We start from the raw sequence: 20,994 nt of genomic DNA on the forward strand, positions 1-20,994 counted from the left end.
CCAACAAAAGCCCCGCCGGGCCGCCCGCCCCGCCGGGCACCGGCCGGGCCGACAGGTGCGGGAACAAAGGGGCGCGAGGCCGCCTCGGCCCTCCCCGCCCCGCCGCCGCCCTTCCCGCTCCCCGGACGCCTCGCACCGGCCCCCGGACGCCCGCTCGCCCCCACCCCCCCCGCCCCGACCCCGGCCCCTCAAGTTTCCCGGCGGGGCGCCGCGTACCTCGTCGTCCACACAAAGCCTGTCCGGGTCCCCTCCGGGAAGTCACATCCTCTCCCGGGCGCCCAGTCCCACCGGCCGCCTCCCGCCGCCCCGGCAACACAGGCGGCGGCTCAAGTGTCTCATCAAAGCTTTATGAGGGGCGGGAGGGCAGCGGAGCCGGATCCCCCACCCCCGCCGCCCAACGGGAGCCTGCCTCCCGGCCCGGCCCGGCCCGGCCGCCTCCCCGCGGAGCGGCTTCGCCCCCCGCCCGGGCGCCTCCGGCCAGCGGCTGCGGCGGCCGCAGGCACCGCGCCGCCCCGCGCTGCCCCGCTTAAAGCCTCCGCGCCGCCTCCCCGGCCCCGCCGCCGCCGCCGCCCCCGCCCCGCCCGCCCGGCCCGGCCCCCGCTCCCCCGGCGCCCCCCGAGCGGCGGGCAGGGCGCGGAGGGGCCGGGCCGGGCGGGGAGCGGGGAAGGGGGGGGGGGGGGGTGTCGGTCCGCCCGCCGCGGGATATTGGTTTACTCCGCCGGGTATTAAGCAAGCCCGATCCATTTAAATATCGCTCCCGCGCTGACCTCTCCGTAGTTTGCCTATTAAGAATGCAATCAAGATAATAACAGCCATTGCTTATTAATGAGCGCCCCAGGTAACGTTACACCGGTGACTTTCTGGAGGCGCGCAGCGGGCGCGGGTGCTCAATCCAGGCGGCCCGGAGGCGGCTCTGCCCGGCCGGGGACCGGGAGGGGGACCGGGACCCACAGCCGGAGCCGCCCGCCGCGCCAGCGCCCGCCGGCGAAGTCAGGGGCGGCCGCGGTGCCCGCGGGATCCCGGGCGAAACGCCCCGCTCGGCTCTGCCCAGCTGCCCGCGGGCTGGTTTTTCTTTCCCTCCCGTCAAAAATCTGCCTTGCCTCTTCCCCCTTCTGCCTGTGCAGCAAATACAGTAAATTATTGATAGTGGAAATTGCATGGCAGAGGCAATAATGGCATCCCCTGATTGAGTAGCTCCATTTGATCTTGGTAAAGACAGAGAGATGGCACGCTCCCCGGCCGGGCTGGCTGTGGCGAGTGGGAGCTCACGTGTGTGCCGTCGGGGCACGGCGCCTCGCGCCACGTCCCACGGCGAGAGCCAGTCGTGGGAGAGGCACCCACTTTGCCCCCAGCCTGGCACGGGCCGTTGTGGCCTCACCTCCCCTGTCCCCTCACTGGTAAAATTGGAGGCGGTCAATTTTCAGGAGAAGATATCCCATCTCTTCTATGACTCGGTTAAAACAAGTATCTTTCTACACCTTAAAGCCTGACTGCCAACTAATTGCAATTAACGCCAAAGGCCCATCCGCTTCAGTGCGCTCGTGGCCATTTATTTATACTAGGAGAAATGTGTGCAACTCATTGCCGCCTTCAGACAGTCTGATTGCCTGTGTGCTTTTGCTATGAAACACCTGCATTTATTAGATCAGTAAAGTAATAAAATATCCCAGGCGTTTGAAATTTGAGTACACCTAAGGCCTTCCATATAAAACAGCTTTTAATATATATTAAGGGAAACAATCCTGCCGGTTAATATCCTTTGCAGCTTTAAAAACTTCTTTAAAAATCATGTTTCAGTACCACATTACCACCCTTCTTGCACTTGAGGGTTTGGTTTCGCATGTTTGAACTAAAAGTGTCACTGAGCTGTGAAGACTCAGTTCCACCTCTTTTGTCCCAGTGATTTCCAGTCCAAATCTACTCAATTTACAAGAAAGGAGACGTTTTTTTCAAAATCCTCACTAACAGCCTGGGCCTGAGGAATCATGCCCAGCTCTTGCTGTCTGATATATAGTCGCTAATAAAGGTAGCTCTTCAGGCCAAGTCCTTCTCGGCTATTTCTGTAATATTCAAATTCTGCCATTAGGAATACATCAGCCATTCTTTTCCCACTCTAATACACCGCTATAACCTTGTATCTCTCAGCGATACTGCCAGGTGGATGTTCGAGTGCGATTTCAAACACGGGAATCGTAACTGGAACTTGCTAAGTTAACGTGTGCATTTTATTTTACAGTTTTGGACTTCTCTCCATGATACCATTCAGCTTTCCAGGTACAACTGTATTAGTGTGGGTGCCCGATTTCACCAGGGCAGCGTGTTTTCAGCAGCCTTTTTGCATAGTGATAAGAGAGCACAGTTTTAATATTCTGTGTTCATAAGACGATGCCTGCAAATATTTGGATGATCTACCACTCAAGTTTAACAGCAGGAGCAGAGGCTACTTTAATTAGCTGTAATGTAATACGTTACACACATGTTATTCCTGGAGGAAGGACTCTTCTCCTAGTACACTAGACATGCAGATGAGCAGTAGTGAGTGTCATGCTTTAGAGACACCAAAGCATCTGCTGGCTTGTTCTCGGGAGCTAAGGAGAAGGCACATATTCTGAAAAAGTCTGCTTGCAATCAGAGTAAGTTTTTTAATTTTGGAAAGGAAACGTGTTACAGACCGCCTGACAAGTCCTCGCTCTGTGGTACGCGCTTGCAGCTCGGCTCTGCTAAGAACATGAGAACCATCAATTCCAGGCAGCCGTGCGCTGAAATTCCCATTTTGCTCTGCTACAAACACGCTGCCTTTTGCCCCAGTATAGAGGTTTTCCCGGGAAAGAGGTGTGGTCAGAGCGCTGCTGTATCTTGCCAGTATAATCAGCCCTTTGGAGATTATTACCAGCCAGTGCTTGATTACTGGGAAAATGAAAAAGTAGTGTAAATAATGATCCGTTTGGATTTTTAACGCACATACAAGCTGGGCTCCTTATTTTTCAATCAGACCCTGACTTCAAGGAGAATTTTGTATGAATGAGCCCCAAAAGATTGGGCCCTCAAGGTATTAGTTTATGAAGCAACCAATAGTCATCACATGGAGACACTGCCCTGGTCAAAATTCCACTCCTTTGTCCCCAAGACGTAGTGTAAGCTTAGAGGTATACATACAGCCTCGCCTTCGAAATTTGTGGGATACGTAGGATGCAATGGCCAGACGCCCTGATGTTTCCCATGGATTCCCAGGCGGGTGCCCACCTCACAGCATTCACCTTGAAACCGAGTATCTTTTTCTTATACCTAACTGGTTAAAATTCTTTTTTGCATACGCAAATTACGCTTCACCCTTTTCCATGCAGCAACAAGGAAAGAGTAAGAAAGAGTACGAGTTGTCAATCAACATAATGTTGATTTATCCCTGCAGCAATATCAGATTGCTTGCAGGGGGGTATGACCATTGCTTTTTGCTGAATTCAATTTAAACTGTAGCATAGGCACTAATGATGCTGTAGATACACTCTAAAGAAGAAAGCAGAAGCATGCACATCTGGTTTCTGTCTTGGTGGAGGTTATGCATTATAGTGATTGATGTACGAGGTCCAAATTTACTGATAAACTAATTATATGATAAAGTAGTTTGTGGGGCTCTTAAATTCCCCCATTGCAATTGTAAGAGAAGTAATAAAAAAGTCAATATTTGAAAAGAGTAACATTCTTAAAAGGTCCATAGTCAACACATGACTGGCAATTCGGTCTCCCCCCACAAATGTATCTTTACACTCCCCATTTTATTCATGTAGTATCTCGACCTGTTTTTGAACAAGAAAAAGGTCAAGAAGCTACAATTTGGACTGCCTCTCACTCGGTTGTCAGGAAATATAAACTAATCCTGATTACACAAATGCGAATGCTGTTGATGTACTTGGGTTTTGACACTAGAGTATTTTTTCTATTAATAATTTTAATTGGCTGAGGTCAGTTCTTATATCACTACAAGCATTTTATGTTTAATTATGTTTATTCATGTTTCCTAGTTACCTATCTTTGCTATTTTTTCACATTAAAGGGCTGGAAAGTTCATGGAAATAAACTTTTCCGACTCAAGTAATGCTAAAAATTGCAATGGGTTATAAACACAATTGGAGGTTGCAGGCTCGTTGTGTTTGTAAGAAGATGACTGGGCTGTGAAGCCACTCTCCGATGATTCAGCGATTGCAGCACACACAGCGGAGCCACTGATGCTCCACACTAACATCAGCGCAACTAGAAAACCTTCAGTATCTTCAAGGACCGAAGCGAAATTCTGCTCAGCTACGTAAAATCTTTGTAATCGGCCAGGCTGCGGCTGAGTGAGATGAAGAGAGAAGGAGGGTGGCGAGTGCTTCCCCAGCCCGCCCCTTGCACCCAGGGGTCGGCCAAACTGCGGCCACGGCCTCTCCTGGGCATCTGCGTTGTGTGTTAATGCCCTGGGGTTGGTGCCACTTGGATCTCATAGCCTCGAGGTTTACCTTGTGTCCAGCCCATAAAGAGTTGCTGTGGTTCTGCTCTGCAAGTAGCTTGCTGGGTGGCCAGAATATACCGTGCCTTAAATAGCACAGGGTACTTGCTCTTAATATTGAGTATAATTTCGCCTTCAGTGAACAACGTCTGCCGAGAGGCCTTTCGGCCTCATTTTAGCAGGGAAAATATTATGTGAAACAGCAAAGACGGGAATACAAACCCAAAGATCTTTCATTAGACATAGTTTGTAGGCTGCATGTGTACAGGATAAAGTGGTGAAACCTACCCTTTCAATCACAGGCGGCACTGAAACCACAACATTTTTGCTGAAGAAAATATCACCTAATAGCTCAGAATCTTCACCCTGCAGCTACAGCAAAGGTGAATTTAAAACTCCAACAAACAATTAAAATAATTAGTCTCTTCTCATGTCTGCTAGAGGTATGCCAGCTTTCTGTCACATGGGGGGGATCTGTACCCTGGATCTTGTCCCATGCCTTCTAGTCAGGGATTTCAGCACAATTTATATGCATGAAACTGCTTCTATAACAGGGCTCTGTGGTAGGTGCAGATTAGTCTTTTGCAAATGAGGAAATGCATGTGTGTATCATATATAAATTTATTAAGCTGCTCATGAACATACTTGTCGGTTGGGCATGCCCCTTCTGTGTTTGTTCCTTGCCACCGCTCGTGTAGTTGTCTCTATTGGCATCAACTGTCATAGAAATGGAATATGAGTCATACGTGACGATTACCACATACATCGAGGGATGAACACACACACACACACAGACAATCCTCCCCATCCAAATCTCTAGGCTTCCCTTTTGGGGTTTTGCATGATCTCCACATGCTACTTGGTCAGTGGGGCTCCTAAACCAGACACGAAATCCCTCTTCCCCATGCAGAAGGGCTGGGGGTAGCCGGGAGGATAATTCACCTTTCGTCCTGACCGCTTGGTCCCGTGGCCAGTACGGAGCTGTGCCAGGCCGACCCTGTGCTGCGGGGTAGAGGGCGGCTATCGAGGATGCTGGCGTGGCCGAAAAGGCGAGAACCAGAAAAAAAGAAAGGAGAGAAATAATCTAACCCAGCAGCAAAATTAAAAGTTGGGTTTATCATTCCCTGATGCTTCAACACTCACTAAAACTGGGAATTCATCTCCTGAGTGTCTCTGCCTCACTGCTGTCGTTTTGGAGGCATTAAACACCCGGCACCTGAGCAAAGAGCAAAGTATCTGGGTTGTGCCTGAGAGTATCCAGTGTACCGGGTGTCTGGCGTACGGTGCCCGAGCCCTTCCCCACTCGCCCCTGACCTCCCTGCTAACAGCCCAGTCACGGCTCCATCGCAGCGGACAGAAAAGAGGGCATGAAACAACAATAAAAAAAAAGGCAGGCTCCAAGTGAGCTGCAGACATGGGAAGGGAAAAGAAAATCCCCTCTCCCCCAAAGAGGTTGTGTGTGATTCCTCGGGATGGGGGAAACCTGAGCTGAGTGCGGAAAGATTAGATGGCTGGAGATGCACTCCTGTGACGAATCCGGCCATTGGAGCTCTATGATTAAAGAAGATCAGAAAACTGTTGGTGCACTTGTGGGTGAAAGGTGTTGGGATTGACTCATCTCTCCTTTCCTCTAAGTATTCAGTGGGTTTCAATTAGATGCAATACAGTGGATTATTTTTAATATTTAAAGGGATCAGATTCCAGGGGTTTAATAAACTTAGCCAGGCTTCTTGTCAGAGTAGATATGTGCCTTACCAAACCCTCCTCAGTGCATAACTGTGGAGAGCTTATTTTGGGTATGTCCTAAAAATAAGCAAGCCCCAAAAACGAAGGTTCACAGCCCTGTGAATGCTCCTTTGTAGTTTATTTCTATTTAAGCAACTAGAATCTCCTCTGACATCAAGCTCAAGCACTCCGTTCGCCAGGTGCGGCCGCTCAGTGATATTGCCCGGAGGGTGACGGGCGATAAGAGATCTAAAGCAAACAGTCAGGGAGGGGAGATGGAGGATGGCATTTGGCGCCGGGGGCTGGTAGCTGTGCCGGTGTGCCCACCGCCTGTGGGGCCCTGCTCCGGCCCGGAGTTGGCAGGAGGGATCCCCCTGGGGTACACGGAGATCCTTGGGAATGAAAAGCATGTGTAAACATTAAATAGTTCTAGCTCTCCTTCCCTGTGCTACTTTCATATTAAGGCATTTTATGCTGTCTTCATAGATAGCTGTCTTCATCTTCCCAAAAAGGTTAAGGTGCTTTGGCTCCGTCCCTCTTTAAAGCACAGCCACGTCAATACTTTTAACAAGCTGATGTGTTTAAAGATGAATTCAAGATACTTTTTTTAAATAGGGTATCGAGCTATTTTACCTAAGAAGCAACTCTAGAGTTCAAAACATTTTCCGTGTTAACCACCTAAAGCGTTAAAGAGAGAAGTATCTGAGGAACAGTAGATATTTTTGTTAATTGCAAACTAAAATTATCAGTGCAGCAATAAAAATTAAATAGAGTCCTCAAAATGAAACCCAGACCACATTATGTTCTCCTCCTCCAGTTACTGTGACTTGTGGCTCAAGAAACAAGTACTGGATTAGTCGCATTAAAGCCAAAATTTCCCTTGACTAACACATTTCATTTGTTTGCTGTCTTTTCTGTTTATTGAACACTTGGGATTGTTAATCTTCCACTAATGTAATGACTGGAACCATGTTGTGTATAAACGTTACTACATTCCACTTTGGAGATTAATAGGCAGCCATGTGTCAGTCCGGCAGTTTTCACTTGTCTGGATAAAAGGGATCGTCTGGATAAAAGGGATCGTCTGTTTATCCGCCGCAGAGGAGCGCCCGGGCAGTGTGCGAGCACCGACGGTGGCAAAAGAGTCAAGATTTGGGCCACCATCAGGTTATGTGCTCACCCAGTCCCCAGAGCACGGTAATGCAGAGCAAAAGATGCCAACAAAGAGGGTGCCGTCCCCGCTCCCTCTTTCCTTCCACCCTAACACCCAGCCCAGCCCCAGGGAGCGGGATTTGCACAGGGGCCTTTATTTCTCTGCACTGGATTTAGTTGACCTGCACTGCAGAATTGCTTTAAATAGTAATTAGTACCAGTATAGTTGTAGTTGTGGTACTCCTCTTGAAATATTATTTTCTTCCTCGCAAGTACCGTATGGGAGTAATTGGATGCGCAGCCGGTTCTCTCTCTGCAGCACGTGACGTGCTTGGACTATCATTTATAGATGCAGAGAGATGGGAATGAAACATGGGGTGGATGTATGGCTACTCTGGAATTCAAAAATACTGAAATATTGATTCCTAAAATCAATACAAATTTTAAGATATTTTAAAATAACTTTCCTCAAGTTCTACACCATTTCTCAAATGGGAAAACGTATCGATTTCTCTGTCCCAGGAAGAAGCCATGCTGTGCAAGGATGGGGTGGCTCTGAAGGGGGGGTGGGGTGGGGCAGGAGCATCCACCAGCGGGGACACGGCTGCCACCACAAAACCCACACGACCAGAACGGCAAGCAGGAGGAAAGCAATAGCTCACATCCAATACATGTTCCCAAGGCACAGCAGCCCGCTCCCACCAACCAACATCTCACAAAGGGGCTGACCCGCGGTGCCATAGCGCTGGCTCCTCTCTTATCTTTTCCTTCTACCCAATGTGCCCAAAGCCCCTCTATTTTTAGGGTTGGATGTGACTCAAAGACTACTCAAGTAAAATCCACCCCTGGCTTTGGTGAGACATTTAGTGGGGCCTCCTCTCGGTGGTTCAGCACTCGTGCCATTGGAGTATAAATTTGTAAACAACGTTGTCTACATTTATTTCCTGGACACTGTTTATTTTTCATGTAGTTTATACAGCTGAAACGTAAACGCTTACAAGGGAGTGGTGGCTTTAAACACCTCTTCGTATTTCATTAGTTAGCCTGTTTAATCTGCTATAATTTATTGCAACCCACAGTTGTACTATATGGCCTTACAGTGCTTTTACTTATTTGAATATAAACACCACTGAAGTCAACAGGAATGCAAAGTATTTAAATCAGAAGAGAGCCGAGTGCTAGATTTTCAGCAAGGACTCTGCAGCAAGGCATTTAAACCATTATTTTAGACTTCCGTTACGTTTCTGTTTGATGCTTTACCCTGCTACGTGCTCTGAGCAGAACCCCTTTCCCTTCCAGGCATGTATAGCTTCTTCCCCTTTGGTTTCTTAATTTCTTAATTATGATCCCATAATATGAAAAATATACTCTGATATTGCACCTAGAGCACATTGATGAGACCTAAAGAGCTCTTCTGTGATGGGAATTAAGATCAAAAAGGATATGGAATTTAAATATTCAACATTTTTTCTCAGATATGAAACAGAAAAATTGTTTTGATGCAAAAGTCATTGCGACAGAATATGTTACTTAGACTCTGGGACCATATTAGGGTAAAATGGCTTTTTAGATAGGAATTGCACTGAAACTCCTTCATATGGAAATTATGACATTTTGTCTATTGCCTCTTACTAGAAATGTTTAAAAGATCTGTTAAAAATATTCTTTTAAGAAGTTGTATCAAGATAAAAGAAAGTAAATAAGAACCGGTATAATTTAGAGGCTTATTTCTGATTAGTTTCTTAATTTAGACCCTGTTAACTGCCAGAAAATTGCACCAGTTACCAGACTTGGGGAAGCGTAACTGATAACATAGTTTATTTTGCAGTTTGGGGTTTGCTGTGCTTTTGTCAGGCCCTCACTCTCGCAGTAAATGGACGTTGTGTTAATTCCATGTACTGATGGTCTTAGACTCAGGAAAAAAGGCTGAGCCCAAGTACTAACACAAACGAAAGACAAGCGTAGGAAAAACACATCCTCACTGTCTGTTTGACAAACTGGTCCTAGACCTCCATCGGAATTTAGCCAACTGATTTTTAGCTACCCATTGATCTTTACTAACATCTCAAAAATCACGGACTCGGAAGAAGGCGCACAGCTTCCTCCATCAGGGTTTCAGATACAGCCAGGCAGGACACTCTCACAGACAGCCGAGAGATTGCTAAGCCGGCTTGCCAGGAAGATGGACCTTTCATCCCGTGTTCCCCCATACTGGGCAAGATGCACCGCTATTTCTTTTCCATCCGAGCACTGCTCCCCCAGCGTGGGCCAGCCTGGGGCCGCCGGGGCTCCAGTGCTATCCATCATTTCTGCTCGTCCATCATCTCCCGGTGCTCCCACCCCTCCTCGCTGGCAGGGGGTCTGTGGTGGTCCCCGGGAGCCCCGTGAGGCCACCCTCCGGCCACACAACCGGTCAGCCCAGGGACCTGCTCCAGCCCAGCGCTAACCCAGCAGGGACAGGGATAGGCATTTATGCTGGTTTAAAGTGCCTGTGTTAAGTGTGTTGTATGCTCCTGATCTGGGCTGCTTTCTGGTCCAGTGCTTTCTCTCTCCTCATTTCCCAAAAAGAGAGGTATGTTAAAATTAATCTTTATAAATAACCTGTTAGAGTCTTCAGATAAACACTAACAGCCTTCTATCACATTTTTTTGTATTAGTGTAATAAATAGGGCTTTGGGAGTATTCTCAGGTACCTAAAGCACATCCCTTCCGTACATGCTTGAACCATGCAACCCTGTAATTTTCCTTCCCTACTACTTGCCTATCTATATTACCGTATCTCCGTGCAGCTTCTGCCTTGCCAAGCGGTGACAGTGCCCATGAGAACAGACAAAGGAAAATTAACTCAGCCACAGCCCAGGTGCCTCCTCTCCGAGGGTACAACCGGGCTGTGACTGTGGGAGTGGTACTTGGGGGTGTGGGGAGGGCTCGTGGCCATGGCTCGATCCCACCACAGCAGTGGTGCTGTGTCCTGGCCCAAAGTCTCTGAGCACCTGTGTCTGAGAGACTACATTGTCTTTTTCCAGGAGGAGTCAAAGGTGGGATTGGACAAGGCATGAGAAGAGGTTGACAAAACTCGCAGCAATGCCGAGCGTTCAGGCTAAGCACCCAGAGCACACCAGGCACCTGCCTCATTTCTCCCCCCAGAGACCCCTCCATGGGGCTCCTTCCCTCACGCCACACAACCCACCTCCTCTTCCAGGGGCTTTCTATGTCTTTCCCACCCTTTCCTCATGGTTGCTCGGATCAGGGGCTCTGCAACCTCCGAACGACCTTCTTGCACAGTCCCCCATCCCTCTTATCTCCATTTCTCTGGCTGTGAGAACAGCTTGTGGCTCATTACCACTTACAGGTCTGCAGCAAGGGCGAGCGGGAGGTTATTGCTATGCAGGGAGGTATTAATGTCCACCCGCAATTAGCTCCGTGAGCTGAAGGCAATGCTCGGCTTTGTGGGGACAGCTGATCCTATGCGCGGGGTCTCGGGGGTTACCCCAGCCTGCAAGTCACATTGGAAACCCAAACTGAGAGAGACAAAAAGACAAACTGATCCAAATGAGACTCGGCTCTGTGGCTGCATCATCCCCAGTATGTCCTGGGGGAGGACGCGCCAAAGTCTGCCCGACTCTCCGTTTCTGAGGGGGAACTGGCATAGTGCACATCATCATCATTGTGTTTACAGCCCTGGCAGAGGCAAGCCGGGAAGTTCTGCTGCTAATCAGAGCCCCAGGCAGCTGTCACACACAAGCAGCAGCTGGCGAAATGGCCTCTGGTGGTCAAGGAGGCGAGTCAGTACATTGCCCTATTGCTCTTGGACGGGCTGACTTGCCAGGGGACGGTACTGACTCAAAAGAAAACAATTTTGAATGGTCCATCATCTTTGGCTTTCCTCCTGCCCTGAAGTGTATGCCTCACATTAGTCTGAATTTCCTCCCTGCTTTGTCTGGAAAATCCCTACGGATAAATGAATATGAAATTCTGGCCATTTCAAATTAACTTTCTAGCTTTGCCTTAAAAAGGGCTTAGCCTTCTTGTCAGCTGTTTCGGTTTCCTTAAAATTTGGGAGCCAGCAGAATTTTCTTTAGGGAATGCTGCAGGAAATCTGTGATGGGAAAGTAGATGATAAAAATAACTATTTGGTGGCAAAGGCAGTAGACTGGGGATTAAAAGCCCCTCTGAAGTCAGACACGTTTGGGTCTTTGAAAGAGTTCCAAAAAAAGAGGCAAGAAAAGCAGTGGGTATCCTGGGCTATGACCATGGTTGGGCAGCTGATGACTGAGTCTAGGTGAAGAATTTGGGAAGAGGAAAACAACAGGTGGTGGGCAGAAAAAAGCACGAGAATCAGATCTGCCTGGGGAATAGGTGGTGGATAGAGTGACCGACTGCTGATGTAGGAACGAATACCATGGAGAAAGAGAAGAATCAGGTGAATCTATGATTAAACTCTTACCTCTTGCTCCACCAAGGCCTTTGTGAGACTTATTCACAATAAAAAAAAACCCTAAGGAAAAACCCTAGACTTCAAGTGCTTGTTCTCTCAGAAGAGGATGAGAGCAAAACATGTGACAGAGATTACTCATGTCACTTAGAAAGGTGTTCAAATACCACGATGAATGATGAGTGTGGTATAAAGACTTAGAATAACTTAGTCAATAAACCAAATTTGGGACACAAGAAGAGATTCATATGGGAAATACTGTGAGATTCGCTCCTTGTGAGGATGACTTTCTATAACCAATAGATACATTATTCTTTTTTTTTTTCCTCTGATGCAATAAATTTTCAGCAATAGAATAAGGGGTATCACACTTCAAGCTACAGAAAATGACATGTACAGAAGCAAAAACCATTTGAGATGTATTGTCATCCACTGAAAAATTCCAAACCCAGAATTTAGCCTCACTTAAAAACTGCTAGGGCTTTTTGTTTTCCTGGTCAATACTATTTTATCAGATATCTGTTTACAAAATTCAGCCAAATATGCTCTCAGATTGTTTTAGAAACTTTCAGCAGATGTGAATGAACATGTATTTGACAGAGCCAATTAAGCACCTAAGCAGCTCCAGTCTGTTGACCCCTGCTCATGACTCTCACTGCATCCCATTCTCAGTAGAGTTGGTCAGGTTTCAAAAGGTATTTGCTGTCAGAAATCAGCTCCCTTTTTTTTTTTCTTTTTCTTTTGGTAACCACCTGTTTCCCTGAAATCCATTGTCTTTTCATGATATATTTTGTTTTGAATCTGGATATTTTATCAAATGTCATTGTCGGACTTTTGATGATAGCTTTAGAGGGAAATACTGAGAGCCTCTTTGAACACTCTGTAAAACAATATAGAACTGAGTTTGTGTTGAAAATATTGGGGGAAAAAAGATAATTTTGAAATGTCAAGTACTTTTGCAAGTCTGTCTACCTTGTCAACATGTAGCCTTTTCTGGTTCCTCAGGGAAAACCTGAATGGGAGCTGTGATAAATATAGAATGACCACTGGGCCACCATACAACCTTCTTCCATTGCTGTTGTTTTAAGGAGTCAAACGTGTAAAAGAATAAATAAACCTGAATGCAGGATCAGGCCTGAAGTTGATACTTTGACATTTCATAGCTGTACAGGTTTGGTGTCTCTAATATTAGAATAACACACTGCAAGAGTGAGTACGTTAAGCTACACTGTTGTGTCTTATCTCAGGCACGAGCAGTCCCCATCTAGAGAGCCTCCAACATTCTCTTACCATTCACAAGTGTTTCTTAAAAAAAAATCTACTTATAAAGAAGCTCGAACATATTTTTTTTCTTTAAATCTATGGTATTTTTCACCTTATTCAGTGCTCAGAGTGGTGTTTGGTAACATCTCTGTGTTACTGATGAACAAACGGAGGCAAAAGGACTGGGAAGATCTGCCGTACAACACACAAGCTGTATAGGAACTAGACTTTACACTCTGTGGGTAATTAATGGGAGCAGCCGAGGAACTAGCCTCGCTGGTCTTCCCTCCAGTCTGTCTTTAAAGAGGATGTATGACCACGCGTACAAAGCAAACCCCCTGGACACTGCCCATGTTCTTCTACCCTTGCCAAACAGATGAGAGAAGGGTTAATCCTGAAGCCTTCCCACTGTCAGGGTCCCTTCATCCTCAGCATGCCTCAACCTTTTTTTTAAACTGCTTCAACTTCTGTTTTACCATTTGTTATAATAATGGAGTCTAGTCAGAAGCTTGTGGCCCCATAAACTTTAGACATAATTTTAACTATGTCAGCTTTAAAAAGTCAGTATCTGCCTCATCAAAGGGCAATCATGTCCGATGTGGGTGTCTGTGCCAATTGTGTTTTGAACTGCAGCAATAATCCAACCAAACCATGCAAAGAGCTTTTCTACACCCACATTTCTTAATTATCATCATGAGACTGAGGTAGCTGAGACCAGATCTATAATGTTTTCTGGATGTCAAAATGCCCACACACCTTCTGTAATCCTTGTGCTACCAGCCCCCTTTCATATTGCTTTTAGCTGGTCCATCTAATTTTCTATTACCATCACTTTTTACTGCATTATTCCTGAGTACCACAAAGGCTTGTCGGGAGGAAGGGGCTCTGTTTAAGAAAAAGGAAACAACTTGTCTGATGAGACCTCCTTAGCTGCACAACCCTATAAACATTTTAGTGGATGATAAACCCCTCCTCACCCCTTTCAGAAATGAACCATGATTTTTTTTTACAGTCAGGTGAGACCTAGGGCTTTAAAAGTCTCTGCATACATTACATCAGTAAACAATGCATTTTCTTGGGAGGTTTGGGGTCTACTGTCCATTTGGAGAATAAATAAGTTCATTATTTTCGCATGTGCTACACTCAATAAGGATCTGAAATGGGAAAGTAGCGAAAATGTTATGACTTAATGAACATGTTGCGTAATCATTCTTGCCAAATGTCAAAATAAATTGGAGGCCAGAGTGTACGGTTTACGGTTGTTAAATTGGGGTTTTGTGTGCTATTTTGGGAAGGAAAAAAAAAGACAGACCAGACCATGAAAAGGTAAGGGGAAGAGAAAGTATACACTTGGCCACTTACGGCAAGACCTTGGTCCATTACAGTCCCACCGCTAAAATTCCCCATGGGAGACCATACAACAACCTGAGACTGTGGGGAAACCACTTACCGACAGCAGAGTTGGCTCTATGGCAAATGCCCCGGCCCCGAGGCTCTCTGCTAGCCAAGGAGGAGCAGAGGCCAACCCCCCGTAGCCCGGCTTATGCCACGGACTGGACCCAGCTAATCCCTGCCTCCCTGGGAAGCATCGAGCTGCGCCAGGGGTGAAAATCAGTCACATCCATTAGCGACTTCAAAAGACATTTTTCATCAGGAGACTAGGAGTTTGCTCTCTGCCATGAAGTTCAAATGACAACAGGAATAAAGCGACTGGAGCCAGATTCTGCTTTTGCTAGAGGCTGTTGTGAAATGTCTGTTCACTTCTAAAGGTATCCCATCAAATCCAGTTTTGGCATACGGGTACTAAGAAATGCAGGTTTTGCCTATGTTATGCAAAGAGTTTTCTCTTTGTCCAAGCGATGAGTACCTTGAAAGCTCCGAGTCTGGAAATATCTACACAGCTGAGGACCTGATCCTTTGAACACCGAAGCGTGTCATGGCTATTTTCCCTTTGAGATTGCCTCAGGAATGGACCAATTAGGATTACGTGATAAGTAAAATTACTCCCATACTTACATGATTAGGAAAATAGGTCTCTCAAACTGCTTGTTCAAAAGGAGATCAAAGCAATATTGTTCTTCTGCAGTTAGATTTTGACTTATGTTTTTCCGCATTGAGTGCATGTTCTAGCAGCACCGAGAGGCCACAGGCACGTGCTTCTTACTCCACCTCTACTTCTAGTAATGGGAGCGCCACGAAGGTGCCTGTATTTCTTGCTGCCTGCATGAAATGCGTGGATACATATATGTGGCTTTCATTTATTTTGTTTCATGACACAGGGAGGGGGGAAAAATCCTTTTCATACACCTACATCTACCACATAGCAACTAAGAATAGAAGCAATATTGAGACAGATGGAAATGTTAACGGTGACAGCTCACAAGCACGAATCACACATTTGTGAAATAATGAAATGGGTGGGCAGTTGTTATATGAACTCCATGTCAGTTGGTATGTTTTCCTGCCTGTAATTTTGCAAGAGTTATGTCTCAGAGATATTTTCAGTTAATCGGAGAAGTTGGTGCCTTGCCCTGCACCTTGCTGGCATGTGGGTGTAGGGATTCACTGAAGTTGGCGAGCGGTTTGCATGCGAAACTGCTCATCAACGCGCCCCAGGCGCTGTGGGATGTCCCCTGACATTTCCCTGCCGGGGCATTTCAGTATTCTTAACGATGTGGTGGGAGAGATGCAGAAAGGAGGTGTAAAAATGTTTGGAAACCCAAACACGAGGGAAACATGAGATACTCACACTTGTTTCGAACTCTTACTTCCAGGCATACAAGTATTACCTTTTTTTTTTTTACATATCATTTTCCCATATTCTGTGGTCCCTATTACTAGCTGGACTCACCGACCACGAATGCAACAAGGATTACAAAACCAGTCCTGTGTTTCTCAGTTCTTTCTTTCTAGTTCTTCATGCCTCAAAAGCCATCATCTCCATTTTAAGGACCACTTTGACAAGCTTGTTTTTCCTAGCCCCAGTTTCTTAGCCCCAATCTAATGTTAGCTCAAAGGGGAGGGAGCTGTGAAAGCGTCTATCCATATGTATTTTACCTTGTGCTACCTGCCTTTTTCCCAGGTCTAGGGAACCTCCTGATTTTCAACAACTTTGAGAGGTACTGTTTCTTACAGATGCTGTTTACAACACTTGACATGACTATTTTTTGCTAGAGGAATGAACTAGATCTCCCGAAATCTTATGGATGCTCTCTTTGTTTGCGTATCTGATTAAAAACATTCTAGCAGCTACATCTTCGAGTGCTCAGAGGTGATTTACTACAGTGATTCATGGTAAGACTTACAGCTCTGAGGAAAATTTGTCCCTCGGGATTCATCCACCTTTCCAGAATTTCTCATGGCAGGGCAATCGTATGCCACTGTATTTAGGAAGCAACGTATGGTTACTAAATGGCAGCCAGTCTGCATTTTCTTTGGGCATTTCTGAGAGCTCAACAATATCAGTGTGATGAAGAAACGAAATAAAGGATTTGCTGTACGAAGGCAAATGTGTGCATCCAGCCACCTCAGATTAATGAAATGCTAGACATAATCCTCCAGCATACATGCCTGTGAATGGTGGCCACTAAAAATAAATAGTGAGAACTATCGGACCATTTGAAATAGGAAATTATTGAACGATGCTGAAAATCAAGCGGTTACCCAAATGGAGAGGTGCTGAGAATGACAAACTTGGAGAGAGACCATGCCTACGTCAAATACCACATTAAAAAAACATCTCATGCTGGACACAGACACCTGACAGCCACCAAACCACTGAAGACAACACTCATAGTAGCAGGTAAAATAAAAGGAAAACTATAAAAAAGGAGCAAGAAAGACTGCCACATCAAAACTTTGCAGGATGAAGAGATATTCGAAGGAGATCGGACATTTTACAGCGTCATAACCATAAGAGATGAAAGGTGGTGACAAACCACCACCAAAGCGGTGACAGCTCTTGGAGAAATAGTAGATACTAAAATAATAAAGCTACTTGCAGATTAAGGTATGAGTCACCGTGAGCAAATGTGACCAAATACGGCCCAGTGTCATTTGTTAGCAGCCGTCCGTCCCATGCGTCTCTGCAGAGAACGATTAGAATTCAACACAAACACAGCAACAGAGGCAGAAAGGGAAATACTGGAACCAAGAGTTTTTTAAGAACTGGTAAGAAAGTAATGGGTGTAAAATTAAAATATAGGAAGATACACAAAATTAGCCATGGAGTGGAAAATTCATATAAATAGAAGCTCCTTGGCAACCTCCTATATAACAGAACCATTCATTTTGGGAAGTGGATGGGTTTTAGTAGGGCTCATCACCGCTAGATCACAGTAGATGTATTCAAATATTAGCTCTGCCACCTGACTTTTTCCTAAGTGAAAAAAGGTCAGAGGACGTTTCCTTATGAATTTAATGAAACCAATACTGCAAACTAGGTGCGTTTGAGTTTTATCCAGCCTGCCGACGACGGATGCTTCTGCGACCCATCTCTTCTCGGGCTAGTCTCTCCTCACCTTAGGGCTCCCGAGAAACGCCTCTCATCGCACCCAGACAGGCAGCCCCAGCAAACGCAAGTTCTCCAAGTGGAAATGGAAAAATACACGGAGGGATCCTGCCCGGCCCCTTCCCCGGCTCCCACCCAGCGGCGCGGCCGGGCCCGGGGGCGGGGGGACCCGGCGCGGAGCCCAGGCCGCGGTTAGCGCATCTCCAGGAGAGGAGGACGGTTGTTTTTCTTTAATGATTAAAAAAACCACCAAGCCCAACCCCCCCCCCAAATAGATACTAACGCAGAAGAGACGCCAGGTGACCGACTTTCGTGGGAGCTCCGCGGCGGCGCCCCCCCGGTGCCGTCCTGCAGCACCTCCATTTTGGCTGTGCGCGCCGGTGCCCGCGCCCGTGCCCGTGCCCGGCCCGGCTCCGGTGCTGCGAGCGGCACCGTCCGGGGGGTTGTTGACGACGTGCCTCTCCCGGGGGGGCGGGGGAGGGGACGGAGGGGGCGGGAGAGGGGCGGCATCCCCGGCCCCCACCCGCGGCACCGCGCCCCCATCTCCGCAGGACGGTGCCCCCCGGGGGGAGGCGGTCGCCGTAGCAACCGCGGCGGGGGCGGGGGGGGGAGGGGGGGGAAGAGACCGGCGCGGGGAGCCCGGCCCTCGGTCCGGTCCGGCCCGGCCGGGGCGCGCAGTGCCCTGCGCGGCGGCTCCGCCCGGCTGCGCGGTGGGGATGCCGCCCCCTCCCCCGCGGCGGGCGGCCCCGGCGGTGCCAGCCCCCCGCCTGCCGGGGGGTTTCCCTCCTCGGCGGCACTACGTGCGAGCCGGAGCGGGAGCCCGGCGGGAGGCGGGGGCGGCGGGGCCGCGGGATCCTCCCTCCCTCCCTCCCTCCTTCCCTCGCCCGCTCCCTCCCCGGCGGGGCCCGGCGCTGCAGCGGGGCCGGCCGCGGGGCGCCGCCGGCTCTGCCGCAGGGAGCGCCCGCCGCCCCCGCGCCGGGTCGGGGTGGGGGGCGCCGGAGCCGCCCGGCTCGGCTGGCCGCCCCTCGGCTCCCCCGGGGCGGGGAGGAGGGGTGGCTCCCGGCGGCCGGGATCCCCCCGAGCGGGGAAGGCGCACGCTGGCTGGAGCGGGGCGGCGGAGGCAGCGCGGCTCCGTGCGGACCCCTCCTCCGCGGGAGCGCACCCCTCCCCGGCAGCGCGGGTGCGGGGGGGGGGGGGGGGAATCAATGCACAGCTTCCGTGCAGAGCCGGAGACCCCCAGAGCTTCTCTACCTGCGAGCACTGCTGCTACCGCCGCTGCTCCGCCAAACTGCTGACTTTCCAGAGCTTATTTTTAGCCCGGAGACTAAATATTATTAGCTACATTTCTACGTAGGAAGAATCGGAAGGGGGGGAGGCACTAGAGAGAGGGAGATGAGCAGAAAGCTTATCCGAATGATCTCCAGGTGGGGGGGCTGCGTTTGGGTTTCAGGCTTGTCAAACACCTTCCCCCCTCCCTTTTAATTATAGCAAAGTAGATGCGGATATTGGATCATCAGCAATACATGCACGGCTCTCCCGTTCAGTCGTAGGTTGCGTACACAGAGGGGCCATCAGTGATCCCTCGAGCTGGGGACCAGCTAATCTCCACGTAGGTAAAGATCAGCTGCGTCTCTTTATCTATGTAAGATCAGTTGTGCACAGTGCCAGCTAGAGCTCAGCTGCATCTCTTTAACTATGCAAAATCAACTTGCACCCTTAGCTAGGAAAAAAAAATCCGTCGCATCTGCTTATCTAGGTAAAGAACAGTTGCATCTCTGCCCAAAGCATGCACACGCACATAGAGAGACGAGATCCCTAGATTAAATCAGGCACAACTTAACTCAACTCGTAGTGCAATCTCATCAAGCTTCTCCTACCTTTTCTAGCCTCCACACACCGAGCAGCCAGCAAGGTAACAAAACTAGGCAAAGAGCAGGCACCCATCCCCGCGCCACAGAGAGAGAGGCAGAAGCCAGAGGGGGGCCGCCGGGGGGGTCACCCCTCCGCTTACCTTAGTCACAGCTAACACCACGAGCAGTGGCTAGATCGCGGAGATAAACACTGGCATTTCCCAAAGTTGACACCGTCAAACCAACCCCCGGAGCTTGCAAGACTCTGGTGGTTTGGTTTTTTTGGGTTTTTTTGGGGTTTTTTTTCCTCCTTTTCCTATTCCAGCCCGCACCGCTAGGAATTCAACTTCGCCCAGCTCCAGCGGGGCGAGAGGGCGGCGGGCGGGGAGGGGAGGGGAGGGGAAGGACCGGGATGGCGCGGGGGGGGCAGTCGGTACCAAGTGCCAGCCGCTCCCCGAGCCCGCGGGGGCGCGGAGCGGGGCGCGGAGCGGTGCGGGGCCGCCCCCCCGCCCGCCGCCGCCGCCTCTGTCCAGGGTGCTGCTGCTGCCGCTCCGCCGCCGCGCCCCGCTGCGCGCCCCGCTGCGCGCCCGGGCCGCTCCTCGCCCCCGTCCCCGCGCGCTGTCACGTGCCGCGGCCGCGCCGCGCCGCTCCGCACCCCCCCACCCCCCCCACCCCCCCGCCGCCGGGGCAGTGCCCGGCCCTCGCTCCGCGGCGGGGCGCGGAGGTACCCCCCACCCCCCCGTCAGCCGCCTTCGGTGCCCGCTTAGAGAGAGGGCAGGAGGGAGCCGGGGGGAGCGAGCGCCCGCCGGCAGCCCCGTCGCCGGCAGCTCCAAGTTTCTCAAACGCGGTGCTTCCATCGCAGCCTTAAATCAAAGAGCGTTGCAATTAAAGTTACACTGTCTGAAGCACAATTCTTCCGGCCTCCGCGGGTTACATGCCTTGGTATATTAAGTGCTAGAAAGCCGAGCCCGTGATATTAGATACTGTCGTTAAGCAACATCTCAAGCTTTTTTTTTTGTTTTGTTTTGTTTTTTCTCTCCAGTTATAATAATAGGCTTTTTGATTGGTACTCACCATTGTTTCTTTGCTGTCCTGGAGACAGAAGTGTCTTAAAATCCAGTCTCTCCAACAGATGCTGGAAGGTAATGTGTCTTGTTTGAAGTCATCATGTGAGAACTTCTGCTTTGCTCAGTGGATCGCCCACCACTTGGTGTGACTTATGAATCTAATAACCCTTTGCAATATCCGCAAGCTTAAACTCTCCACCACCTTGGTGCCTACAGAAGACAGAAAGCAACTGGCAGGGAGTTTTAAAAACCTATAGATTTACGCAAACGCCTTAGCTCAGAGTCACGTTTCCCTTTGAGTTCTTACGTGATCTTAATGAATGAGAGGGGTTACCAACTAACACGGTATAAAACGTGATCGCAGCCGCCTCCCAGGAAACCGGAGCGGGACGGAAAGTTCCCGAGGAAAGTCCTTCCCGGCCGGGCGCGCTGTGTAATGAGCCCTGGCTCCCGGCCGCTCTCCGTCCACCTCCCGGCTCGCACCTGGGGCCGTGCAAGACGAGCTGGCT

The 20,994-nt window shown here is 49.1% G+C and overlaps 1 protein-coding gene across 3 annotated transcripts in view; it reads right to left on the reverse strand.

Moving 5' to 3' along the window:
• Nucleotides 1-19,585, reverse strand: part of BDNF (brain derived neurotrophic factor) — a 39,197-nt gene extending 19,612 nt beyond the window's left edge. Inside the window, exon 1 of one of the 3 annotated variants that reach the window (XM_076343863.1) lies at nt 19,580-19,585. The gene's annotated coding sequence lies outside the window, so the exon portion shown is untranslated. Of the gene's footprint in view, nt 1-216; nt 355-18,819; nt 18,845-19,579 lie in introns of those variants that run through there. The other 2 variants (XM_076343864.1, XM_076343859.1) reach the window with 2 other exon arrangements.
• Between the last annotated feature and the right edge of the window lie 1,409 nt (nt 19,586-20,994).

This window comes from Aptenodytes patagonicus, chromosome 7 (assembly GCF_965638725.1).
Source record: "Aptenodytes patagonicus chromosome 7, bAptPat1.pri.cur, whole genome shotgun sequence".
NCBI classification, from domain to species: Eukaryota; Metazoa; Chordata; class Aves; order Sphenisciformes; family Spheniscidae; genus Aptenodytes; species Aptenodytes patagonicus.